The 27,235-nt window shown below is 47.2% G+C and overlaps 1 protein-coding gene across 1 annotated transcript in view; it reads right to left on the bottom strand.

Moving 5' to 3' along the window:
• Positions 1-27,235, bottom strand: part of LOC130355875 (A.superbus venom factor 1-like) — a 266,587-nt gene that overhangs the window by 64,814 nt on the left and 174,538 nt on the right. The gene's annotated exons all lie outside the window — the stretch shown is intronic.

Raw genomic sequence — 27,235 nt, 5'->3', positions numbered from 1 at the left:
TGGGATGTGGGAAACCAAATCAAACCCCAGAAAATTGGCATACACCATGTATTTCCCCTTTTTGGCTTGTGTCAGACATCTGGTGCATTGCCAAGGGAATTTTGCCCACTGTTTATATAGTTTAATTCTCTGCAAGGGTGTCATTGCTAATACTCAGGACATAGTAAGAGACAGTGACAGGAATAGTTGTCCAAGATATTTCCCCAAAATCCCTCTCCAATATCTATAGGACTCCAGGATGTGTATATTTCATCCAAGGAAAGTTATACGAAATGTGTAAAATCCGAAAAGCCAGCTTTACTTGATGATAATATGGAACATCAATAAAATCTCCACATAAGTCCTAGGGGACAGTCAGCAAATACAGCCCACCAACAAATGTGTATGTGCAGTACAGATAAAAGAAATATTGAACACAGAAACAATTGGACAGTGTGAGGAGAAAAATAAAACAAACAAAAAAAAAGCACACAGAAATAATAGAACACAAAAGATCACATACATATAAGAACCCCGAAACAACCTCCAAAGCCAAGAATAACTAATGCAATAACTAAGACAAGGTTATCCCAGAAACACAGTAGAATAGAAAATATGCCAAAAATGATGAAAGATCAACAATCAGGGAAAAATTTGAGCAAAGATTAGTGAGCAATTTGTAAACTTTTTTACACAGTCGTATAAAAAAGAAGTTACACTAGAGGAATCAGAATTTGAGAAATTCTTTGGGAATATAAAGATGTCCACTATTACACAAGAAGATAGGGATATATGTGACTGTCCAATCACCAAGAAAGAACTATTAGAAGCGGTGGAATCAGCACCACACAATTCCTCACCAGGCCCTGATGGAATTCCTTTTGAAAGATATTCCTCAGTATTGATCCCTATGTTAAGTGAAGTATTGGAGACAACGGATAAAGGGGACCCTCTCCTGGATTCTATGCTCCAAGCCAATTTAATACTAATCCCCAAAAAGGATAAAGATCCCACATTGCTGGAAGCATATAGGCTGATATCTCTGTTGAATGTCGATGCCAAACTAGTGGCTAAAGTATTAGCTAAAAGATTGTCGGGAGTTATCTATCGGTCAGATAAAGACGAAACGGGTTTTATACCTAATTGATCGATATTCGAGAACATTGATAGAGCCTTTTCTGCCTTGCAGGTAAAGGGGGAGGGTCCCCACGCCATCCTGTCCTTAGCGCTATTAAAGCGTATGACAGGGTGGAGTGGAGTTTTCTATGGCGAGTACTGGAAGAGGTGTGGATAGGCACTAGATTTGTGAATTTGATCAAATTATTATACACCAAACCCTTAGCTAGAATCCTGATAAATGGTGATCTGTCTGAACCATTTGAATTAATGAGAGGAACCCGTCAAGGATGCCCTCTCTCCCCATTGTTGTTTGCTCTATACATTGAACCGCTGATATTGGCAATACGTAACGAAAGGGAAATTACTGGTTTTGGACTAAGGGGAGAGAGGGATAAAATAGCACTTTATGCTGATGATATTTACATTTTTTTCAAAAACCCTAAAGTGGGTGTGGTGGCCCAGTACGGGAGTTGTTACCCCGTACCCTTGCTGCCCTATCAGGCAGCCTCCCTGCAGTGTCCCTTGCCCCCCCCCTTCATCTGTTCTACTGTAATTGTATATTATCCCCTATGGTATGTATGTAAGAATGTTGTATCTTTAAGAAAGGTTTGCATGTGATCATCAGTTGTCAGGTGAGTTGTCATGTGATTGTTATCCAGGGGGTATCAGTGAACAGGTGACTTAAGAGTGACCAAATGGACCCCCCCCCCCCATAGTCTCCCCATAAAAGCCCTGGGAGGAGTCTCTTCTCTCTCTTAGTTGCTTAGTCTTTGCTGAGGTGCATTCAAGCCTAAGAGTGTGTGTGGAGTCATAGGAGGCCTCAAGTCAAGTCTGCAGCCACAAGTTACAAGTCTAAAAGTAAGCTAAAGTCACAGCTTAGTCTGTCTCCAGTCAAGTCAAGTCAGTCACTGCCATCTATTGTCAAGTCAAAGTGGCCTGCACTAAATTGTCCAAAACCACTGCAAGTCCCAGCAAGCCCTTAAGGTCTCTGAAGTCTCTGGCTACACTGTATAGACTGTACCATCTGTCACTCAGTAAAGCTACTGTTGTCCGCAACTTGGCGTAGGAGTCATTATAGCCCCCATGCCTAGCAACAGGATCTAGAGGTAAACCTTCTGGTGGTATTGAGGATAAACCACGCCCTGGCATCACAAATACATGGGGTTAATGCCATCTGCCCCATCCCATACCACAACTTTTGGCATCACGAACAGGAAACGGGTGTGCGCCTTATGCCTAAAGTCCTCCCCCAGTCTGAACTGTGTCCAGTAGTGCAGAGTAAGATGCACGAGCGTGCAACAAAAATTGCTTCAAAAAGTGTACAGGACTTTGCAGTGAAAAGTGTTTAACCCGATGTGCTTGTGAAATAGAGGGGGAGGTGAAGAAAGGACTGTTCTTCGCCATTGAGAACTTTAGAGAGCCGGTACCTGAAAGGGTTAACTTGGTCTGGTGTTTCCCACACGCACGAGTGGTCACAGCTCCACCCCATCTGTCCCCAGCAGTGACGCCTCTTCAGTACAATGAGGAGGAACCAAAGAGCCGCCCTGTGTTGCACAGGGGAAGATTTGATGACTGGACCAAAACCGGAAGTTCCCTGGGCGCAGCCATATTGGAAGCTCCGATGCTGCGCTCGTCTCTGCTGTTGTCTGTCAAACATCAACGATTGTCAGTATTAAGTCTCTGGTGCCAGTAGCTGTCAGCATTAACCCATTGGTGCCAGCAAGTATGGTCGCAAGACTATCCATAACCGGGTGCCTGCATAATAGAGGGGGAGCATCCATTACAGTACCCCCATTGGTCAAGTCAAAGCCACTGCAGCACGTCAGTAAGCATCCTAAAGAGGAATGCACCTCATTTCTTTTAAAGCAACAGCGTACTCAAAAATCAATAGGCTGTCAGAACCCAACTCTCCAGATCAACCAGGTGTCAGTGCCCCTTCATCTACAGCAGCGAGGTCATCACCTGCCCCAGCAGTATGACCCTGCCCGCCCTGCCTGCAGTTAACATCAACAGTCCTGGTGTTCCAGCTTCTGAACCTGTATTCATGGGGAACCCTGTCCTCCCTACCTAAAATGGAGACCCCTTTACCTTGAGGGATTTCAAAGAGAGGATCCAGAGTTTGTTTGTCTTTTACTCTTTCCCTCCTAATCAACAGGTGCAATTGCTCACAGGACAACTACAGGGACCAGCGTTAGAGGAAGTCAGCACCTGGCCAGCCTCCGAGAAAGCGACTGTAGAGCAGATCTTTGAAGGACTGTACCAAGTATTTGAGTCACATTCTCCATCAGAGGTACGTCAAAAGGCAACAAAAGCCAGGTGAGACCTTGAGAGTGTATGCTGTAGCCCTACAGAATGCCCTAGAGATGGAAGCTAGATAGTATGACTCCCGAGCATGGCAACAAGGTGTTAATGGACAAATTTATTGATGGGGCCCTTAACAAATGGGACAACGCCCAGCTGAGAATGTTAGCGGTCCAAAACCACAATATGTCATTCCTCGCTTTCAAAAGACTGGCTATCCAAGTGATTGAGTCCGGGACGGAGTTAGAGGAAGGGGCGGTAGCCAGACCCATACCACCACCGTCATCTGTTCCCGCTCCAGTGTCCCCTACTTTGCCAGTTGCTACAGCCTCAGAGTTACAGACTGTTAGGCAGGACATTGAGCAAGTAAACAAGGCTGTAAGAGAGCTGGCCACCCGGCCTGCTCCCCCTTACCGTGAATCACCCTTGCCTAGAAAACCTGCCCCTGCTCCTTCCCCCGCAATCCCAACTACAGCAATGCTCGGCCCAATAGACCCTCGGGGACTTAAAGACCCTTTTGCACTTACTGTAAGAAGTTGGGACATTGGAAAATGCAGTGCTGGGATTTAAACGGATTTCCCCTGAGGGCAAGGACCAGCCCTCATGAAAACACTCATCAGGTCCAATCCCCAAATGACCTAAGTCAGGACTCTCACTTTATGTCACCTCCTGCCCCTATGTAAAAGTTATTTTAGAAGGTGTACCGTTGGAGGCATTGATAGATACAGGGTCACAAGTGTCTACTATACCTAAAAGTGTTTTATATCAGCATTTGGATGCTAGTTTTAGTGTGTGAGCCGGATGATGTTAACTTCAGAGTAGTAGCAGGTAATGGGCAACCAGTCCCCAGACATGGATACTGGGAGCCAACTATTCAGTTGGGAAAGCATGTAAAGGGAGTCATTGTAACTAATGTGACTGCCGAGTTTATATTGGGGATGAACATCATGAATTTTTTTTGCTGAAATATTAAATGCCTTGCATGACTCTCTTCCCCATCTGTCCCCTTCAGGCCAGCAGGCTGCGCAGCACCACTTGAGAGTTCTCCAGGTGGAGCTAAAGTTTGACAACAAGCAAGGTGAAATCTGCAGAGTATGGGTTCAAGACATCAGGTCGGTGACCTTACAACCAAACACGGAGACCATCATCTGGTGTCGTGCACGTCCCAGAGTCAAGAATAGGGACTATCAAGCCCTATTGGAACATATGCAATTGGAAGATCATCCTCTTGTTCGAGCGGCGAGAAGCCTTGTCACTGTTTGCAATGGGAGGGTCCCGGTTTGGTTAGTAAACCTGTCTGATTCTGGTACTATCTTACCCAAATAATCTCCTGTAGCCCAGCTGTACCTCCTAGAATCAAAAGACATTGTGACAGAACGTCTGGTGGCCCGACAGCGTGCAGCTCAAGTATCCAAAGGATCCAGTGTGAGCTCTCCAGAGCCCTGGTGGGTGCAACTCCAGGTTGGAGACGACCCTACCCCAAGGGACCAAGTCAATGGAATCATCAATGTCACCAAGAGGTACCATGAGGCTTTCAGCAAGCACCCCACAGACTTCAGGTAGACTTCAATGATCCACCACCGAATCCTCACAGGTGACAACCCACCTATCAAGGAAAGACACCGTCCGGTCGCGCCAGGCATGTATCAGACTGTCAAGAAGATGCTGGCCAACATGAAAGAAGCAGACATGATCCATGAAAATCAGAACCCCAGGGCGACGCCACTTGTCCTGGTAAAGAAGAAAGACGAACCATCCGCTTCTGTGTTGACTACAGGAAACTGTATAATGTCACACACAAGAATGCCTACCCATTTCCAAGGATCGAGGAGTCACTCACAGCCCTCGGGCCGGCTGCTTACTTCTCCACCCTGGACTTAACCAGCAGATATTGGCAAGTGCCTATGGCCGTAGAAGATCAGGAGAAGACCACCTTCGTGACACCCATGGGGTTGTTTGAGTTTAAAAGTATGCTGTTTGGGCTATGCAATGCCCCTGTTAGGTTCCAGCATCTGATGGAAAGGTGCCTGGGCCACCTGAATTTTTAAAGTGTTCTATTTTACCTGGACGATGTCATTGTGTATTCCAAATCCTACCAGGAACACCTCAGCCACCTGTCGGAAGTCCTTCAAGTCCTAATCAAGCATGGATTAAAGATTAAACTGTCAAAGTGTAATTTGCTCAAACCTCAAGTCCATTACTTGGGTCATGTTGTCAGCGCAGAGGGGGTCCAGCCCAATCCTGAAAAGGTGGAAGTTGTCAAGAACTGGCCAACTCCGCGCACAGTGAAAGATGTCAGGAGCTTCTTGGGATTTGCCAGCTACTACTTCATCCCACACTTTGCAGAACCCCTCACAGCTCTCCTACGGGGTACGGCGAAGGAGAATTATAATGGAAGACTACCGATTGAATGGGCTGAAGAGCAAGAGACAGCGTTCTGAGCTCTTAAACATCTGTTGACCAAACCACCCATCCTAGCGTATCCAGACTACAGTCAGCCGTTCCGGATATATACTGATGCCAGTTTTGAAGGTCTGGGAGCTGTCCTGTCCCAAGTTCAGAAAGGACAAGAGCGAGTAATTGCCTATGCCAGTCGTAACCTGCGAGGAGCAGAGAAGAACTATGCTAAGTACAGCTCATTCAAGTTGGAACTTCTCGCCCAGGTGTGGGCCATGACCTAAAAATTTATTTGGCTGCCACGCCATTTACTATCTACAGGGATAATAAGCTCACTTGAACACTGGCAAGTTGGGTGCCATCGAACAGCATTGGGCTTCAAGATGAGCCAACTACAGTTTCACAATCAAGTACAGAAACGGCAAGTCAAATGTCAATGCCGATGTGCTGTCTCGGATGACTCCCGGCGAAGAACCACCTGTCGAAGATGTGTGGGAAGATGTGGAGATGCCCCCATTTTATCAACGGTTTGTGAACCAGAATGTTGTGACCGCCCTGGTGATCGACTTCATCAGATTCTGGTTCCCCGAAGTGACGCGGCGATGGTCCTGAACGAATATAATGACCTGTCTGGACACTTTGAAGTCCACAAGACTGAAGCTACTGTCAGGCGAAGATTCTATTGGATCAGAATGCGGAGTGACATTGAGAAATGGTGCAGTAAATGTGCAGTCTGTCTGTAACATCACCAAGAACATGCGCAAGGTGCAATATGCAAGATCACCACTCCATTCCATCCAGAGTGAAAGGCCTAACCAGTTGGTCGCACTAGATCTTGTGGTCGAGGCTACTGCGTTGTCAGCTGTCTGAGACTAATCACTACCATAACCCAATAACTGTAATAATGATAAAACATAATAATGATACAGTGATAATAACAGTTATAACGATAACCACAGTAATAACGATAACTATAAAAAAATATATAGCAGTAAAAAGAATGACCATAGTAACAATACCGTCATAACAATAATAATAATAACAGTAATGATAATAATACTCATAATAATAACACCACTACACGTGACACCAATAATGATAACACCAATACCATATAATATATAACCGTAATAATGATAACATACTTATAGCGGTCAGAAATGTGCCAAAAACCGCGACCGTGGGCACGCCTATAGAGGGCCAAAAAACCTGGCAGTAATCAAGAAAACCAATTATCACTTATCTCATCCCAAACTCGACCTAGAAGAATGAGCACATATGCCGTAGAAATGCTAAGAGCGTATGTGTAATATGAATACTATGAGAGAGTATGCAGTATAAATTCTATAAGCATGTGTGCCGTAAGATGCTATGCTATGAGCATATGTTCCGTATAAAACTATGAGCGTATGTGCAGTAGAATGCTACGAGCGTATGTGCAGTGAAATGCTATGCGCATACGTGCAGTATGAAAGATATGAACGTATGTGTGGCATGAATGCTATGGGCGTAAGTGCAGTTTGAACGCTATGAGCAAACGTACTTGTGGGCGCACGTGCAGTATCAGCTGAGTATGCGCGAGCTGTATAAACGCTAAGAGCGTATATGCAGTATGACTGCTACAAGCGTAAGTGCAAAATCTACTATGAGCATGAGCAATATAAATGTTATGAGCGATGTGCAGTATAAATTCTATGAGCATACCTGTCACGATTCGGCTTACAGGTTGTGGATCCACTGTGTCAGCGAGGGATTGGCGTGGACCGTGCTGGTGGACTGGTTCTAAGAGGCTACTGGTGTTCACCAGAGCCCGCCGCAAAGCGGGATGGTCTTGCTGCGGCAGTAGCAACCAGGTCGTAACCACTAGCAACGGCTCAACCTCGCTGACTGCTGAGAAGGCGTGGGACAGAAGGACTAGGCAGAGGCAAGGTCAGACGTAGCAGAAGGTCGGGGCAGGCGGCAAGGTTCGTAGTCAAGATGGATAGCAGGAGTACAGGTAACACAGGCTTGGACAACACTAAAACGCTTTCACTGGCACAAGGCAACAAGATCCGGCAAGGGAGTGCAGGGGCAGTGAGCAGATATAGCCAGGGAGCAGGTGGAAGCCAATTAAGCTAATTGGGCCAGGCACCAATCATTGGTGCACTGGCCCTTTAAGTCTCAGAGAGCTGGCGCGCGCGCGCCCTAGAGAGCGGAGCCGCGCGTGCCAGCACATGACAGCAGGGGACCGGGACGGGTAAGTGACTTGGGATGCGATTCGCGAGCAGGCGCGTCCCGCTGTGCGAATCGCATCCCCGACGGCCATGTCAGTGCAGCGCTCCCGGTCAGCGGGACCGACCGGGGCGCTGCAGGGAGAGAGACGCCGTGAGCGCTCCGGGGAGGAGCAGGGACCCGGAGCGCTCGGCGTAACAGTACCCCCCCCCTTAGGTCTCCCCCTTTTTTTGTCCGACAACTGCTTTACCTGGGACGAGGACACCGGGAAAGAATGGAGGGTTTCCTCAACGGCAGGCAGTACAGCAGGAGTGGGAATGGGGAGGGAGGGCAGAGGGTGAAGCTTGGCACGGGGCAGGGTGACACCAGGACGGGGGCCATGAGGAGGCACTGAGGCTTGCCTGACGGGACTGGGAGGGGGGGAGAGGCATTTCTTGTGGCAAGCAGAGTCCCAATTCTTGATCTCCCCGGTGGTCCAGTCAAGGGTGGGAGAATGAAGCTGGAGCCATGGCAGACCGAGGAGGACCTCAGAGGGAAGGACAAAAAATTCAATCCTTTCGTGGTGGGGTCCAATGCACATTAAGAGGGGTTTTGTGCGGTAACGCACGGTGCAATCCAATCTAACTCTGTTGACCGCGGAAATGTAGAGCGGCTTGACGAGACGGGTCACCGGGATGCAGAACTTATTCACCAAAGACTCCAAAATGAAATTCCCAGAGGCACCAGAGTCCAAGCAGGCCACGGCTGAGAGGGAGGAATTGGCTGAAGGAGAAATCCGCACGGGCACCGTGAGACGTGGAGAAGCAGACTTTGAACCAAGAGACGCCACACCCACGTGAGCTGGGTGCGTGCGTGCGTTTCCCAGACGTGGAGGACGAATAGGGCAATCCACCAAGAAATGCTCGGTACTGGCACAGTACAGACAAAGATTTTCTTCCCAACGGCGATTCCTCTCTTCCTGGGTCAGGCGAGACCGATCCACTTGCATGGCCTCCTCGGCGGGAGGCCCAGGCGTAGATTGCAAAGGATGCTGTGGGAGAGGTGCCCAGAGATCTAAGTCTTTTTCCTGGCGGAGCTCCTGATGTCTCTCAGAAAAACGCATGTCAATGCGGGTGGCCAAATGGATAAGTTCTTGCAGGTTGGCAGGAATCTCTCGTGCGGCCAGCACATCCTTGATGCTACTGGATAGGCCTTTTTTAAAGGTCGCGCAGAGAGCCTCGTTATTCCATGATAATTCGGAAGCAAGAGTACGAAATTGAATGGCGTACTCGCCCACTGAAGAATTACCCTGGACCAGGTTCAGCAGGGCAGTCTCGGCAGAAGAAGCTCGGGCTGGTTCCTCGAAGACACTCTGGACTTCAGCGAAGTAGGACTGGACTGTGGCTGTGGCAGGATCATTGCGGTCCCAGAGCGGTGTGGCCCAAGACAAGGCCTTTCCTGAAAGAAGGCTCACTACGAACGCCACCTTAGACCGTTCTGTAGGAAACAAGTCCGACAACATCTCCATATGCAGGGAACATTGAGACAGAAATCCACGGCAGAGTCTAGAGTCCCCATCAAATTTGTCCGGCAGGGACAAGCGGAGGCTAGGAGCGGCCACTCGCTGCGGAGGAGGTGCAGGAGCTGGCGGAGGAGATGGTTGCTGCTGTAGCAGAGGCAGAAGTTGCTGTAACGTGGCGGTCAACTGCGACAGCTGCTGTCCTTGTTGGGCAATTTGCTGCGATTGCTGAGCGACCACCGTGGTAAGGTCAGCGAGACTTGGCAGCGGCACCTCAGCGGGATCCATGGCCGGATCTACTGTCACAATTCGGCTTACAGGTTGTGGATCCACTGTGTCAGCGAGGGATTGGCGTGGACCGTGCTGGTGGACCGGTTCTAAGAGGCTACTGGTGTTCACCAGAGCCCGCCGCAAAGCGGGATGGTCTTGCTGCGGCAGTAGCAACCAGGTCGTAACCACTAGCAACGGCTCAACCTCGCTGACTGCTGAGAAGGCGTGGGACAGAAGGACTAGGCAGAGGCAAGGTCAGACGTAGCAGAAGGTCGGGGCAGGCGGCAAGGTTCGTAGTCAAGATGGATAGCAGGAGTACAGGTAACACAGGCTTGGACAACACTAAAACGCTTTCACTGGCACAAGGCAACAAGATCCGGCAAGGGAGTGCAGGGGCAGTGAGCAGATATAGCCAGGGAGCAGGTGGAAGCCAATTAAGCTAATTGGGCCAGGCACCAATTGTCACGATGCCGGCTGGCAGGTAGTGGATCCTCTGTGCCAGAGAGGGATTGGCGTGGACCGTGCTAGTGGATCGGTTCTAAGTCACTACTGGTTTTCACCAGAGCCCGCCGCAAAGCGGGATGGTCTTGCTGCGGCGGTAGTGACCAGGTCGTATCCACTAGCAACGGCTCAACCTCTCTGACTGCTGAAGATAGGCGCGGTACAAGGGAGTAGGCAGAAGCAAGGTCGGACGTAGCAGAAGGTCGGGGCAGGCAGCAAGGATCGTAGTCAGGGGCAACGGCAGGAGGTCTGGAACACAGGCTAGGAACACACAAGGAAACGCTTTCACTGGCACAATGGCAACAAGATCCGGCGAGGGAGTGCAGGGGGAGTGAGGTATAAATAAGGAGTGCACAGGTGAACATACTAATTGGAACCACTGCGCCAATCAGCGGCGCAGTGGCCCTTTAAATCGCAAAGACCCGGCGCGCGCGCGCCCTAGGGAGTGGGGCCGCGCGCGCCGGGACAGGACCGAGGGAGAGCGAGTCAGGTACGGGAGCCGGGGTGCGCATCGCGAGCGGGCGCCACCCGCATCGCGAATCGCATCCCGGCTGGAGGCGGTATCGCAGCGCCCCGGGTCAGTGGATCTGACCGGAGCGCTGCAGTGAGGAGAGTGTAGCGAGCGCTCCGGGGAGGAGCGGGGACCCGGAGCGCTCGGCGTAACAGTACCCCCCCCCCTTGGGTCTCCCCCTCTTCTTAGAGCCTGAGAACCTGAGGAGCAGACTTTTGTCTAGGATATTGTCCTCAGGTTCCCAGGATCTCTCTTCTGGACCACAACCCTCCCAATCAACTAAAAAAAAAGTTTTCCCTCTGACCTTCTTGGATGCCAGAATCTCTTTGACGGAGAAGATGTCCGAGGAGCCGGAAACAGGAGTGGGGGAAACAAGTTTGGGAGAGAAACGGTTGATGATAAGTGGCTTAAGAAGAGAAACGTGAAAGGCATTAGGAATACGAAGAGAAGGAGGAAGAAGAAGTTTGTAAGAGACAGGATTAATCTGGCACAAAATTTTGAAAGGACCAAGATAGCGTGGTCCCAACTTGTAGCTAGGGACACGGAAGCGGACATATTTAGCGGAGAGCCATACCTTGTCTCCAGGAGAAAAAATGGGAGGAGCTCTTCTTTTCTTATCCGCAAACTTCTTCATGCGTGATGAAGCCTGTAAGAGAGAATTTTGGGTCTCTCTCCATATGATGGAAAGATCACGAGAAACTTCATCCACAGCGGGCAGACCAGAGGGCAAGGGGGTAGGGAGGGGGGGAAGAGGGTGACGGCCGTACACCACGAAAAATGGGGATTTGGAGGAAGATTCAGAGAATCTGAAGTTATACGAGAATTCGGCCCATGGTAGAAGATCTGCCCAGTCATCCTGGCGGGAGGAAACAAAATGTCGTAAATAATCACCCAAGACCTGGTTAATTCTTTCTACTTGTCCATTGGATTGAGGATGATATGCAGAAGAAAAGTTTAATTTAATCTTGAGTTGTTTACAGAGAGCCCTCCAGAATTTAGACACGAATTGGACGCCTCTATCCGAGACGATCTGCGTGGGCAACCCGTGAAGACGAAAAATGTGTACAAAAAATTGTTTAGCCAACTGAGGCGCTGAAGGAAGACCAGGAAGAGGGATGAAATGTGCCATTTTGGAGAATCGATCAACGACCACCCAAATAACAGTGTTGCCACGGGAAGGGGGTAAGTCAGTAATAAAATCCATACCAATCAGAGACCAAGGCTGTTCGGGGACAGGCAGAGGATGAAGAAAACCAGCGGGCTTCTGGCGAGGAGTCTTATCCCGGGCACAGATAGTGCAGGCTCGCACAAAGTCCACGACATCCGTCTCCAGAGTCGGCCACCAATAGAAGCGAGAGATGAGTTGCAATGATTTCTTGATGCCTGCATGACCTGCGAGATGGGAGGAGTGACCCCATTTGAGGATTCCGAGGCGTTGGCGTGGAGAGACGAAGGTCTTTCCTGGAGGAGTTTGCCTGATGGAGGCTGGAGAAGTGGAAATCAGGCAGTCAGGAGAAATGATGTGTTGCGGAGAGAGTTCAACTTCCGAAGCATCCGAGGAACGAGAGAGAGCATCGGCCCTAATGTTCTTATCGGCAGGCCGAAAGTGAATTTCAAAATTAAATCGGGCAAAGAACAGAGACCACCTGGCCTGGCGAGGATTCAGCCGTTGGGCAGACTGGAGGTAGGAGAGGTTCTTGTGATCGGTGTAAATAATAACTGGAAATCTTGATCCCTCCAGCAGATGCCTCCATTCCTCAAGTGCTAATTTAATGGCTAGAAGCTCTCGATCCCCGATGGAGTAGTTCCTCTCCGCCGGAGAGAAGGTCCTAGAAAAAAAACCACAAGTAACAGCATGCCCGGAAGAATTTTTTTGTAGAAGGACCGCTCCAGCTCCTACAGAGGAGGCATCAACCTCCAATAGGAAGGGTTTAGATGGGTCAGGTCTGGAGAGCACGGGAGCCGAAGAAAAGGCAGACTTGAGCCGTTTAAAGGCGTCTTCCGCTTGAGGAGGCCAAGACTTGGGATCGGCATTTTTTTTTGGTTAAAGCCACGATAGGAGCCACAACGGTAGAAAAATGTGGAATAAATTGCCTGTAATAATTGGCGAACCCCAAAAAACGTTGGATAGCACGGAGTCCGGAGGGGCGTGGCCAATCTAAGACGGCAGAGAGTTTGTCTGGATCCATTTGTAGTCCCTGGCCAGAGACCAAGTATCCTAGGAAAGGAAGAGATTGGCATTCAAACAGACATTTCTCTATCTTGGCATAAAGTTGATTGTCACGAAGTCTCTGAAGAACCATACGGACATGCTGGCGGTGTTCTTCAAGATTGGCAGAAAAAATCAGGATATCGTCCAGATATACAACAACACAGGAGTATAAGAGATCACGAAAAATTTCATTAACAAAGTCTTGGAAGACGGCAGGGGCGTTGCACAGGCCAAAGGGCATAACCAGATACTCAAAGTGTCCATCTCTAGTGTTAAATGCCGTTTTCCATTCATCCCCCTCTCTGATGCGGATGAGATTATAAGCACCTCTTAAGTCCAGTTTGGTAAAGATGTGGGCACCTTGGAGGCGATAAAAGAGTTCAGAGATGAGGGGTAGGGGGTAGCGGTTCTTTACCGTGATTTTATTAAGACCGCGGTAGTCAATGCAAGGACGTAGAGAGCCATCTTTTTTGGACACAAAGAAAAATCCGGCTCCGGCAGGAGAGGAGGATTTACGGATAAAGCCCTTTTTTAAATTTTCCTGGATGTATTCAGACATGGCAAGAGTCTCTGGGGCGGACAGAGGATAAATTCTAGGATAGGACAATCCTTCAGGAAGTGTTCGGTACTGGCACAGTATAGGCAGAGATTCTCCATGCGGCGTCGTGTCCTCTCTTGAGGTGTCAGGCGAGACCGGTCGACCTGCATAGCCTCCACGGCGGGAGGCACAGGAACGGATTGCAGGGGACCAGAGGAGAGAGGAGCCGGGGAGAAAAAACGCCTCGTGCGAACAGAGTCCATATCCTGGCGGAGCTCCTGACGCCTTTCGGAAAAACGCATGTCAATGCGAATGGCTAGGTGAATGAGTTCATGTAGATTAGCAGGAATTTCTCGTGCGGCCAGAACATCTTTAATGTTGCTGGATAGGCCTTTTTTAAAGGTCGCGCAGAGGGCCTCATTATTCCAGGATAACTCTGAAGCAAGAGTACGGAATTGTACGGCGTACTCGCCAACGGAAGAATTACCCTGGACCAGGTTCAACAGGGCAGTCTCAGCAGAAGAGGCTCGGGCAGGTTCCTCAAAGACACTTCGAATTTCCGAGAAGAAGGAGTGTATAGAGGCAGTGACGGGGTCATTGCGGTCCCAGAGCGGTGTGGCCCATGATAGAGCTTTTCCAGACAGAAGGCTGACTACGAAAGCCACCTTAGACCTTTCAGTAGGAAACTGGTCCGACATCATCTCCAAGTGCAGGGAACATTGGGAAAGAAAGCCACGGCAAAACTTAGAGTCCCCATCAAATTTATCCGGCAAGGATAGTCGTAGACCAGAAGCGGCCACTCGCTGCGGAGGAGGTGCAGGAGCTGGCGGAGGAGATGATTGCTGAAGCTGTGGTAGTAGCTGCTGTAGCATCACGGTCAGTTGAGACAGCTGTTGGCCTTGTTGCGCTATCTGTTGTGACTGCTGGGCGACCACCGTGGTGAGGTCAGCGACAACTGGCAGAGGAACTTCAGCGGGATCCATGGCCGGATCTACTGTCACGATGCCGGCTGGCAGGTAGTGGATCCTCTGTGCCAGAGAGGGATTGGCGTGGACCGTGCTAGTGGATCGGTTCTAAGTCACTACTGGTTTTCACCAGAGCCCGCCGCAAAGCGGGATGGTCTTGCTGCGGCGGTAGTGACCAGGTCGTATCCACTAGCAACGGCTCAACCTCTCTGACTGCTGAAGATAGGCGCGGTACAAGGGAGTAGGCAGAAGCAAGGTCGGACGTAGCAGAAGGTCGGGGCAGGCAGCAAGGATCGTAGTCAGGGGCAACGGCAGGAGGTCTGGAACACAGGCTAGGAACACACAAGGAAACGCTTTCACTGGCACAATGGCAACAAGATCCGGCGAGGGAGTGCAGGGGGAGTGAGGTATAAATAAGGAGTGCACAGGTGAACATACTAATTGGAACCACTGCGCCAATCAGCGGCGCAGTGGCCCTTTAAATCGCAAAGACCCGGCGCGCGCGCGCCCTAGGGAGCGGGGCCGCGCGCGCCGGGACAGGACCGAGGGAGAGCGAGTCAGGTACGGGAGCCGGGGTGCGCATCGCGAGCGGGCGCCACCCGCATCGCGAATCGCATCCCGGCTGGAGGCGGTATCGCAGCGCCCCGGGTCAGTGGATCTGACCGGAGCGCTGCAGTGAGGAGAGTGTAGCGAGCGCTCCGGGGAGGAGCGGGGACCCGGAGCGCTCGGCGTAACACCAATCATTGGTGCACTGGCCCTTTAAGTCTCAGAGAGCTGGCGCGCGCGCGCCCTAGAGAGCGGAGCCGCGCGCGCCAGCACATGACAGCAGGGGACCGGGACGGGTAAGTGACTTGGGATGCGATTCGCGAGCGGGCGCGTCCCGCTGTGCGAATCGCATCCCCGACGGCCATGTCAGTGCAGCGCTCCCGGTCAGCGGGACCGACCGGGGCGCTGCAGGGAGAGAGACGCCGTGAGCGCTCCGGGGAGGAGCAGGGACCCGGAGCGCTCGGCGTAACAATACCTACCGTAAATTCTGTGAGCAATATAAAGCTTGAGCATACGTGCAGTGTAACTGCTGTGAACATACAAGAAGTATGCATTCTGTGAGTGTACATGCAGCATAAACGCTAAGAGCGTATATATGATGTGAAAGTTATAAGCATATGAGCAATATGAGTGCTATGATTGTGCAGTATAATGCTATAAGCCTAAGTGCAGTAAAGATATTATGAGCATGCGTGCCATATGATACTGTGAGCTTGCGTGCAGTGTGCATGCTATGAGCGTGCGTACTGTATGAATGCTATGAGCCTATGTGCAGTACAAATGCTAATGAGCGTGCGTACAGCACAAACACTGTACGCAAGCGTGCCATATACTGTACGCATGCGTGCTGTGAGCGTAGGTGCAGTAAAAATGCTGTGAGGGTGCAAGCCGTATCAATGCTTAAGTGCACGTACAATGTAACTGCTACGGGCGTATGTGCAGAATGAATGTTATGAACATACGAGCAGAGTGAACTAGCAACATGCTAAGAGCGTGTGTGCATTATCGATGATATGAGTGTGTGTGTGTGCAGTGTGCCTGCTATGAGTGCATACGGTGTAAATGTTATGAGTGTATGCGCAGTATGCTAAACGTGTACGTGCCATAAAGTTTGAGCGTACATGCAGCGTGATTGATAAATGCTATGGACAAAGGTGCAGTATAAATGCTATGAGTGTACATGCAGTATAAATGCTATGAGTGTATTGCAGTATAATTGCTAAGAGTGTCTGTACAGCATGAATGGTCCCCGCACACACACTGCACAAATGCTATGAGCACGTGTACAGAATAAATGCTAACGGACGTATTAACAGTATAAAGCTATGAGTAAATGTACCGTACAAGCAACCAGTGCATGTACAGCATAGATGCTGAGATACCAAAGTCCCCCGTGATAGGACACAAAAAAGCGACCCGACTGACACAATATAACAGAAGTCAGCAGTGACAGATATGTAATTGCAATTGTAATGATACACTGGAAGTCAGCAGTGAGAGGACAAGTGTAAATACCCAATGTGATGCAAATCAACAGTGATAAAATATGTATATGCAACACTAGTGACGCAATGCACCGAAGTCAGCACATATATGAAATGTAACTTATGATGACAATGTAACGGGAGTCAGTGGTGATGGAAACCTATGTAATGCAACTACTATTAACATTGTCATGGGTGGCAGAAATGACAGAAAGGTTGTAAATGCAACTCTGTTGACACCGTATAACGGAAGTCAGCAGAAGCAGTGTTTTTGTTTTATTTTAGATGGTTTAGACACAAAGTGCAGGACAGCAACACTTGAAGGACCCAGGAAGCAGTGCATTGTGAGTATGACACTAGCCGATGGCTCCCTGATAACGTTACTGGCTATGTGGGGAGTCTGTATGTCTTCCCCACCAGTAGTATTTTGTGCCGATCGCATGCAGCCTTCAGCCGAGTTCATTAGCGGCTGCCCTGCTTCCCATACAGGCCGCACCATCTCCATTCCTGCACTGAGACCCAGTTGTGCCTTAGAAAAGCTTCCCATAGCTTTCCCATATAGTCAGACACAGATAAGTATAACACATAAACTACATTTGTTAGTTTTGCCCCGTTCCCGCAGTCAACATGGGGGGGTCATAGGTGTTGGGTGCGGGGATGGGGGGGGGTAACACGCCGCCCCCCCCCCGCACGGATGTGCCTGCTACCGCCGGGAGCTGCCCCAGCAGCCTGTACGGGCGGCAGAAAGATACCTCAAAAGAAAGCACCCCCCAGAACCTGCTCCCCGTCGGGACTTCAAACACCAGACTGCCTTGATTGGTAGTTGGAATCTCCCACCATCTGCCGAGGTGACGTCAGCACCCATCGATTCCTTCAGTTGGCCTCGCCAAACGCCGGAAACCCCGACCTGTACGCAGGGGGTCATTATATACTCTTATGCCCCTCCCACAAACTCAGCCTTAACAGGCTTACACATGTCAAATTGTCTCCTACCCTGTCTTGTTATACTTATGCTCTCACCATGGTGGATCATTACTCTAAATGGGTTGTCGTTGTACCGGCCAAAGTCCTCACAGCCAAGACAGCGGCCCAGATGTTCTAACTTAATTGTGTGTAAACCCTTGGGTGTCCGGAGTCTGTCCTAGCGGACCGAGAAACGGCCTTCGAGGCCCAACTCTTCCAAGAGTTATGTCAATTCCTTGCCTGCAAGAAACTCCCGACTACCACTTACCACTCCCAGGGAAACGGGCTCTGTGAGCCCATTCATCAAGTCTTTATCCACATGTTGCGAGCAGCCTCTGTGTCAAAACGAGAAGAGTGGCCCCGACTGCTCCCTGAATTACTGGAAATATACAACAACACAGTCCATTGTTCTACAAGGTATACCCCTTTCTACTTGATGATGGGGCGACATGGGCAGCTACCTAAAAACCAGATATTTGGGCTCCAAGCCCCGTTCAACAACTCTCCGCAAGCCTCCCTGGAATGGGTCTCTGACCACCAGAGAAGGATCCAAGAAGCCAAAGAATTGTCAGCAAGAAGATGGGCGAGGCTCATCAGAGACAACAACAGGACTATAACCGTCATGCCTCTGCCAAACCACTTCAATTGGGCGATAAAGTCATGCTACGGAAGTTTATAAGGACCAACAAGTTAGACTCTATCTGGGAGACAGAACCATACATGGTGACAGCCATACCATATCCTGAGTCTGATGTGTACGAAGTACAAAAACCTGGGTATGAGCCACAAGTCATTCACAGATATCGAATCAAGTTATGTCTCAAAGAAGATCTTCCAGTGCTCCCAGCACCAACTCCTCCAGCTGTCAGTCAGATCTGCAAGAGAATACGTCCCAGGCAAGGGAATCCACCCATCTATGGATTTCCCCATGTTATCTCCAAATCAGCCTGCGATCTTCTGTGTCTCATCAACCCCGGGGCTAATTCAACCCACACTAGTCTCCACGTCAGTCCCAGTCTTGTCACCGTTGGCTCCAGCCTATACATCAGTCTCCAGAGTGCCAACCCTGTCTCCAGCCTCTCCAGCACAGCTGCCAGCAACTCTGGGTCCAGCCAGTACTGAATTAATACCAGCTCCTGAGTTTGCTGAGGAAGAGCCAGTCATAGCTCCAGAAGTCCTAAGTGCTCCAGAAACTTCAAGAGTTCCAGTCTCTCCAGAGGTGGTGTTGCACAGGTCCCAAAGGTTGACACAATGACAAATGCCAGCTACGAACAAAGAATAAGTCGCAGTACCATGTATAAAGTTGTACAACATATAGTCCAATCTAATCAGTTCACACATAACTAATTTAGTTATGTACATAGAGCTTGGATATAGACTTGGATATAGTCACATGTAATAACTAGTTAGGACTGTAGCCAGGATGTATATTACCAGTCCACCATTGTCTAATGTACTTATGTCTAATCATTTCTCTTGTCCACATGTACAGGGTACTCTCCTAGCCAGAGGGTTTCCCTGAAAATATAAGTAAAGCACGTATAAAGACAGAGTGCAGTATGTAGAGGTAACATTGTTGTATAGTATAAAAGTATATATTGAGTTCTGGGGAAAAGGAGCTAGTGCCGATGGGCCCTAGCAGCTAAGGCATTGGGTAGAGAGCCTCCGGCAGCCCAATCCTCAACAAATGTGTGAAAGTATGTCTACTTGTGTTAAATAAGCAGTTACAAGGGTAATGAATGCCACTTGTTTATGTCCCATTATCACAAGGAGCATGTATGGACATTTTCATATAATACTACATGGACTTATCTCAGTTCTTTCAATTCAGACCTGTGAAGGACATTCGACAATAATGCCCCAGGAACGGTCAGTCTAGGCCCCAGTGGCCACTTCCAGTTGTCTGCCCTCAAGGACTGGGCGCCGAAGATGGCTGTGTTTAAGAGGGGGAGTTTGTGGTGGCCCAGTACGGGAGTGGTTACCAAGTACCCTTGCTGCCCTGTCAGGCAGCCTCCCTGCAGTGTCCCCTGGGCCCCCCTTGAATCTGTTCTACTGTAATTGTATATTATCCCCTATGTTATGTATATAAGAATGTTGTATCTTTAAGAAAGGTTTACATGTGATCATCAGTTGTCATGTGAGTTGTCATGTGATTGTTACCTAGGGGGTATCAGTGACCAGGTGATTTAAGGGTGACCAATGGGACCCCACCAAAGTCTCCGTCTCTTACTGTCATCTATTGTCAAGTCAATGTGGCCTGCACTAAATTGTCCAAAACCACTGCAAGTTCCAGCAAGCCCTTAAGGTCTCTGAAGTCACTGGTCACCTCCGTGGGCCTGGCTACACTGTATAAACTGTACCATCTGTCACTCAGTAAAGCTACCATTATCCGTAACTTGGCGTCGGAGTCATTATTGCCCCCGTGCTAGCCCAGGATCCAGCAGTATACCTTTGAGTGGTATTGAGGATAAACCACGCCCTGATGTCACAAATTCAAGGGGTTAATGCCATCTTCCCCAAGGGTAATTCCATCTGCCCTGCATCTCAAACCCCATACCACAAGGGGATCCCAAGAATTATGGGAATAATTGAGCAATTCAGCAGTTTGTCCGGCCTCCAGATTAACTGGACAAAATTTTCCATTTGCCTATGGAACCCAATTCAAAAGTAGTAGAGTAAGCCCTTATAACTGTTCCAGAAGGAGAGTTTATACAGTATTTAGGCATTCAGGTCTCAAATAACCCTAGAGATTTTATTAAGGAAAATCTAAATCCACAAATTAATAACTTAAATAGGAAAATTGGGATATGGGATAAACTCCTATCAATGGGGGATAAAATAGCAATAGTAAAATGGTGGTACTCCCACAATTTTTATACATATTTAATGCCTGCCCAATTTTGATATCTAATACCTGGTTTGACAGATTGGAAAGAATAATTAATACATTTATCTGGGGAAGGAAGAGAAGTAGAATGAAATATGGGATGTTATGTCTGCAGGAAAAAGACAAATGGTTGGGCCTGCCGAACTTCAGATTATATTATTTTGCAAAAGCTATTTATCTATTAAAAGTTAATCATATCCCAAATATAACTAAGCACTGTATAAGTAGCACAAAACATGGTTTTAGTGATATTTTTGCGATATTAGAAGCAGAACAACTTACACCTGTTTTTTGTAGAAATGGTGAGGTTTTGTCGATAACATGGAAATGGTTTAGAAAACAATTAAAGATAGAGAGTAGCTTTAGGTTTACACCATTATGGCATCATTTGAAATTACAGGATTTTTTGGGAACAGGTCAGGAAGGTTTCTGGGCAAAAAAGGGAGTAAAGGTGATCCAACACATTTATAGAAAATATGAATAGGTATAGTTGATAAACAACTAAAGACCAGTCCTCAAGGTGTATCAGAAATATAAGATATAAATTAGCGTATGATCCAGATAATATAAATGGTAATTTAATAGTAATATAAGTCACAGATGTATATAAGTCACTAATACCTGTCCCTGCAGGGCCCTTGCAAGGGACATGGAAATCAGTGCATAGCAATCCTTGTATGGAATAAACGGTAACAATCGTTGGTGGTACAGTGTTGCAACCTGTATCACATTTATAGAATCTTGCTAAGAATGAAAGCTCTAACGATACGAAGTCTGGTGCACGGCACCACTCACCACTCCTGAAGCCGTCTATGGGGCTGATTGAACGGGCTGACCAGCCCCATAGACGGCTTCAGGAGTGGTGAGTGGTGCCGTGCACCAGACCTCGTATCGTTAGAACTTTCATTCTTAGCAAGATTCTATAAATGTGATACAGGTTGCAACACTGTACCACCAACGATTGTTACCGTTTATTCCATACAAGGATTGCTATTAATTGAACTCTGTATTTAGTTACTGGAACTCTATTACGAGAACATTCAACTGCTGCTAGTACAATATATCTAGCTACTGAACCATTTAACTTTTTTATATGGATGCAAGTTTTCAACATATTTTATTCTTTTTATGAATATTTGTGTCACGATTCGGCTGGCAGGAGGTGGATCCTCTGTGCCAGAGAGGGATTGGCGTGGACCGTGCTGGTGGACCGGTTCTAAGTTGCTACTGGTATTCACCAGAGCCCGCCGCAAAGCGGGATGGTCTTGCAGCGGCGGTAGCAACCAGGTCGTATCCACCAGCAACGGCTCAACCTCTCTGACTGCTGAAGATAGGCGCGGTACAAGGGAGTAGACAAGAGCAAGGTCGGACGTAGCAGAAGGTCAGGGCAGGCAGCAAGGATCGTAGTCAGGGGCAACGGCAGGAGGTCTGTAACACAGGCTAGGAACACACAAGGGAACGCTTTCACTGGCACAATGGCAACAAGATCCGGCGAGGGAGTGCAGGGGCAGTGAGCAGATATAGCCAGGGAGCAGGTGGAAGCCAATTAAGCTAATTGGGCCAGGCACCAATCATTGGTGCACTGGCCCTTTAAGTCTCAGAGAGCTGGCGCGCGCGTGCCCTAGAGAGCGGAGCCGCGCGCGCCAGCACATGACAGCAGGGGACCGGGACGGGTAAGTGACTTGGGATGCGATTCGCGAGCGGGAGCGTCCCGCTGTGCGAATCGCATCCCCGACGGCCATGTCAGTGCAGCGCTCCCGGTCAGCGGGACCGACCGGGGCGCTGCAGGGAGAGAGACGCCGTGAGCGCTCCGGGGAGGAGCAGGGACCCGGAGCGCTCGGCGTAACAATTTGTTTTATTTATTTTATATGTTTGCACGGAGTTCTATGCACTGATTTCCATGTCCCTTGCAAGGGCCCTGCAGGGACAGGTATTAGTGACTTATATACATCTGTGACTTATATTACTATTAAATTACCATTTATATTATCTGGATACGCTAATTTATATCTTATATTTCTGATACACCTTGAGGACTGGTCTTTAGTTGTTTATCAACTATACCTATTCATATTTTCCATAGGCCCTTGGATAAGGGCAACACCAGTTAACCTCAGGTTTAAAGGGGTACTCCGGTGAAAACCTTTTTTCTTTTAAATCAACTGGTGGCAGAAAGTTAAACATATTTGTAAATTACTTCTATTGAAAAATCTTAATCATTCCAGTACTTATTAGCTGCTGAATGCTACAGAGGAAATTCCTTTCTTTTTGGAACACTGATGACATCACGAGCACAGTGCTCTGCTGACATCTCTGTTCATTTTAGCAACCGTGCATAGCAGATGTATGCTAAGGGCAGCATGGTGGCTCAGTGGTTAGCACTGCTGCCTTGCAGTGCTGGGGACTTGGGTTCAAATCCCACTAAGGACAACAATAAATAAAGCGTTATTATTCTTATAATTTCGTCAGCAGAGAGAACTGTGCTTGTGATGTCATCAGAGAGCATTCCAAAAAGAAAATAATTTCCTCTGTAGTATTCAGCAGCTAATAAGTACAGGAAGGATTAAGATTTTTTAATAGAAGTAATTTACAAATATGTTTAACTTTCTGCCACCAGTTGATTTAAAAGAAAAAAGGTTTTCACCGGAGCACCCCTTTAAGTATCCTCTTGATTACTGAGTGAGCTACACTATCTTTTCTATTTTTGTTCACATTGATAGAAACACAGCACTTAAAACATTTGAAAAAATAAAGAATTTTATTTGAACATTGCACATTTATTTTGTTATAATCAATTGAAAATTGCAGATAGTAGCACTAAAGATAGAAAATTATTGCAAATTAGGGATGATGAATTGACTCCGAGAGACTCCGAGAGACAAAGGGTAAAGGAGAAATAAGTAAGATCAAGAGTAAATGGGATCAAGAAGGGTTGGAAATTGAAATAGAGAATTGGGCAATAGCTTTGGAGAACTATCAGAGTTTTATAATAAATACAAATTGGAAAATGTTGCAATTTAACTGTATGTGGGACCTTTATCTTTCTCCTAAGAAATTAATGAAATATGGTTTCAAGGATAATAGCCAATGTCCCAGATGTGGATCAGACGGGGCTGACTTTTTCCACATTATGTGAGATTGTGAGGTCATACATGATTACTGGTTTTTGCTTGCTTGGAAGGTAAAAAAAATACTGTAAAATATTAAAGATCTCACAATCACACAAATAATTTTGGGAAGATTTAGGGTGGAGAAAAATAGGAGTTATTGATCAGATTACTTATTTGTGCCAAGAATATAATACTAAGGATATGGTTATCAAATAAATGCCCCAAAATTAAAAATTGGACAATATTGGTAGAAAGGACTAAAAAAAATATGAATTTCTAAGAGCGAAACAAACAAAAAAAGCTGTTGATAAAAAAGAAAAGATTTGTGAAATGTATTTATTTTTTTTCCCCTCAGGTTGGTTGGATGGGGAGGGCCGGAAAGGGAAGAAGGAGAGAAGAAAAAAAAAAGGAAAAATCTTAACACCATTACACCATGACAAGCCACAAGTATATCTACCCAGTCTGTACCATGTTCCTCCACACCTGAGTCCATCCTTCCTCAAGGACTCATTTACTTCCTATCATCTGGAAGAAAGACTCTCAGCGATGCCTCTTCCAGTAATGCCCCAGAGATTCAAGAGCTCCGTGAGTTGCCCGAATAACCCAAGCCTGGGTATTTTATACAATTTCTTGAAATCACCACTGTACTCTTTTCATTCATCCTAGAGAAGTTTTGTCTTTGTGCTTAAAGGGGTACTCTGCTGCTCAGCGTTCGGAACAAAGGGAGCTTGTTAGGGGAGTACCCCTTCAAACAAATAAACTTTCCCATTCTTTTTAGGCTTTTTTTTCCCCCAATACACAAGGGAATGAAGATGTTATCGCTTCCTATAGTTAAAGGGGTCTTCCATGAAAAAACTTTTTTTTTTTATATTAACTGGCTCCAGGAAGTTAAACAGATTTGTAAATGACTTCTATTAAAAAAATCTGAATCCTTCCAATAATTATCAGCTGCTAAAGTTGAGTTGTTCTTTTCTGCCTGGCAACAGTGCTCTCTGCTGACATCTCTGCTTTTCTCGGTAACTGCACGGAGTAGAAGAGATTTGCTTCTACTCTGGATAGTTCCAGAGACAGGTGTCATCAGAGAGCACCTAGACAGAAAATAACAACTCAACTTCAGCAGCTCATAAGTACTGAAAGATAAGATTTTTTGAATAGAAGTATTTTACAAATCTGTTTATCTTTCTGAAGTCAGTTGATATTTATCAAAAAGTTTTTTCCTGGATAATCCCTTTAACATAACCTTTTTCTCTGTTTTCACATTGTGAACAATAACACAAACTAGACATGTACAGACCAGTTGTACACACACCTGTCACCTACATGTGAATGGAAAAGACCCTTCTGAGCTTCTCAAATGTTGGTTACTAGAAACACTTTGGCATCCTGATTTTGACTCTTTATCACGGCTTTGACTCTGACTCTTTATTATGGCTTACTTTACATTAAGCTATATACCATAAAATATATTATATTTTATGACTGTATAACATACATACTTGGCAAAAGTAGTTTTCTAGTTCGCATACTTTGGCAAGTACTGTTTTCAGGCCTGGATTTTTATTGAATGATAGGCAGATTGGTAGTGGAGCCTGTCTTGATTCTCACTTTGGCCCCAGTCAGCCCAGGTGCTAGAGGCAAGGCTTGTTACTGGGCTAACAAAAATGTTGCACATTGTATGCAGTATCTCATTATGTGTGTTTCTATATACGTTGCGGTTGTCGGGCAAGTAAACCCAATCTTTGCACTTCTGTTGCTGATGCACTGTACACTTTATTATCAGGGCTGTCTTTAATTTAGGATTGGGCCCTGGGCAAGCAATTTTTTGGGGCCTTGTAGCACAGCGCACCCTAGCCACACCTCTTTGACACTCAATGCACCCCTAAATTTTTTTATTTTTGCTTAGTGAAATAAAGGAACAGACAACATTTATGCAGATATGCAAAGTATCCATATATCAACATCTTTTTTGGCTATGCTAGCAATTTCATATGCATAAGGCTTCTTTCACACTGCCGTTAGCTCACGGTAGTGTGACTGCTGTCGGGGGATCCTGGGGGAGTAGCGGGAGAAATATAACTGCTTGCGCCATCATTTTCTCCTGCTAGTCCCATTACAAAATAACGGCACCCGATGGACCCCGTTATAGTAAATGGGATCCATTGGGACCTGTTATTGCCCGTTGTGCCCCATCCCAAAAACGGCCATTAAAGGCTGAAAAAAAAGAGCCTAATGGCCATTTAAGGGCGGGGCACAACAGCAGTGTGAAACTAACGTACGACAGATGCACTTTAACCCCTTAACGACGCAGGACGTATATTTACGTCCTGCGCCGGCTCCCGCGATATGAAGCGGGATCGCGCCGCGATCCCGCATCATATCGCGTGGGTCCCGGCGCTAATCAACGGCCGGGACCCGCGGCTAATACCACACATCGCCGATCGCGGCGATGTGCGGTATTAACCCTTTAGAAGCGGCGGTCAAAGCTGACCGCCGCTTCTAAAGTGAAAGTGAAAGTGACCCGGCTGCTCAGTCGGGCTGTTCGGGACCGCCGCGGTGAAATCGCGGCGTCCCGAACAGCTGATCGGACACCGGGAGGGCTCTTACCTGCCTCCCCGGTGTCCGATCGACGAATGACTGCTCCGTGCCTGAGATCCAGGCAGGAGCAGTCAAGCGCCGATAATGCTGATCACAGGCGTGTTAATGCACGCCAGTGATCAGCATTAGAGATCAGTGTGTGCAGTGTTATAGGTCCCTATGGGACCTATAACACTGCAAAAAAAATGTTAAAAAAAAGTGTTAATAAAGGTCATTTAACCCCTTCCCTAATAAAAGTTTGAATCACCCCCCTTTTCCCATAAAAAAAATAAAACAGTGTAAAAAAAATAAAAAATAAACATATGTGGTATCGCCGCGTGCGTAAATGTCCGAACTATAAAAATATATCATTAATTAAGCCGTACGGTCAATGGCGTACGCGCAAAAAAATTCCAAAGTCCAAAAAAGCGTATTTTGGTCACTTTTTATATCATTAAAAAATGAATAAAAAGTGATCAAAAAGTCCGATCAAAACAAAAATCATACCGATAAAAACTTCAGATCACGGCGCAAAAAATGAGTCCTCATACCACCCCATACATGGAAAAATAAAAAAGTTATAGGGGTCAGAAGATGACATTTTTAAACGTATAAATTTTCCTGCATGTAGTTATGATTTTTTCCAGAAGTGCGACAAAATCAAACCTATATAAGTAGGGTATCATTTTAACCGTATGGACCTACAGAATAATGATAAGGTGTAATTTTTACCGAAATATGCACTGCGTAGAAACGAAAGCCCCCAAAAGTTACAAAATGGCGTTTTTTTTTCGATTTTGTCGCACAATGATTTTTTTTTCCGTTTCGCCGTGCATTTTTGGGTAAAATGACTAATGTCACTGCAAAGTAGAATTGGCGACGCAAAAAATAAGCCATAATATGGATTTTTAGGTGGAAAATTGAAAGGGTTATGATTTTTAAAAGGTAAGGAGGAAAAAACGAAAGTGCAAAAACGGAAAAACCCTGAGTCCTTAAGGGGTTAAACAACTTAAATTTTTCGCAAGTGTGAACCCTGCCTATCTTTATGCCCAAATGGTATGCCATTTCTTTGTGGGACTCACAGGCAATATCTTCTCTCATTAGAGTCGTCAGACCACTGTGGCGATTCCTTCGAGACGTATATAGTTTAGAATTGGTAGGGAAACATT

Source organism: Hyla sarda, chromosome 1 (assembly GCF_029499605.1).
Source record: "Hyla sarda isolate aHylSar1 chromosome 1, aHylSar1.hap1, whole genome shotgun sequence".
In the NCBI taxonomy this organism is placed as follows: domain Eukaryota; kingdom Metazoa; phylum Chordata; class Amphibia; order Anura; family Hylidae; genus Hyla; species Hyla sarda.
This window is presented reverse-complemented; position numbering and strand designations above follow the sequence as displayed.